Source organism: Nothoprocta perdicaria, unplaced genomic scaffold, assembly GCF_003342845.1.
Source record: "Nothoprocta perdicaria isolate Ctin4 unplaced genomic scaffold, notPer1 scaffold_61, whole genome shotgun sequence".
NCBI lineage: Eukaryota > Metazoa > Chordata > Aves > Tinamiformes > Tinamidae > Nothoprocta > Nothoprocta perdicaria.
Window position 1 is genome coordinate 3,343,840 of NW_020455877.1, and position 323 is coordinate 3,344,162.

The following is a 323-nucleotide window of genomic DNA, read 5'->3' on the forward strand; positions in this document are numbered from 1 at the left end:
GGCCCACGCCGCTGCCCACGCGCGCGGGCTGGAGCGGCGCACAGCCGGGGCTGCGGCGCCCCGAGGCCCCCGCGCAGGAGGGCCGGCTGGATAGAAAACCCAACTGGCAAGCTGAAAAGAAGGGTTAGACGATTCTTGTGTTCACCGTAAGAGAGCTAATGTTGGTGAAGATCTCCTGATCAACATGACCTGTATGTTACATGCAGCCTTGTTCAGTTGCTAACCTACCAGTGATCCTGGTAGGCGCCACCATCCTGATTTCTTCTGCTACTCGGACTCAACATAACAGTCCTGAAGGCTGCATCCCGATGGGGAGATAACCC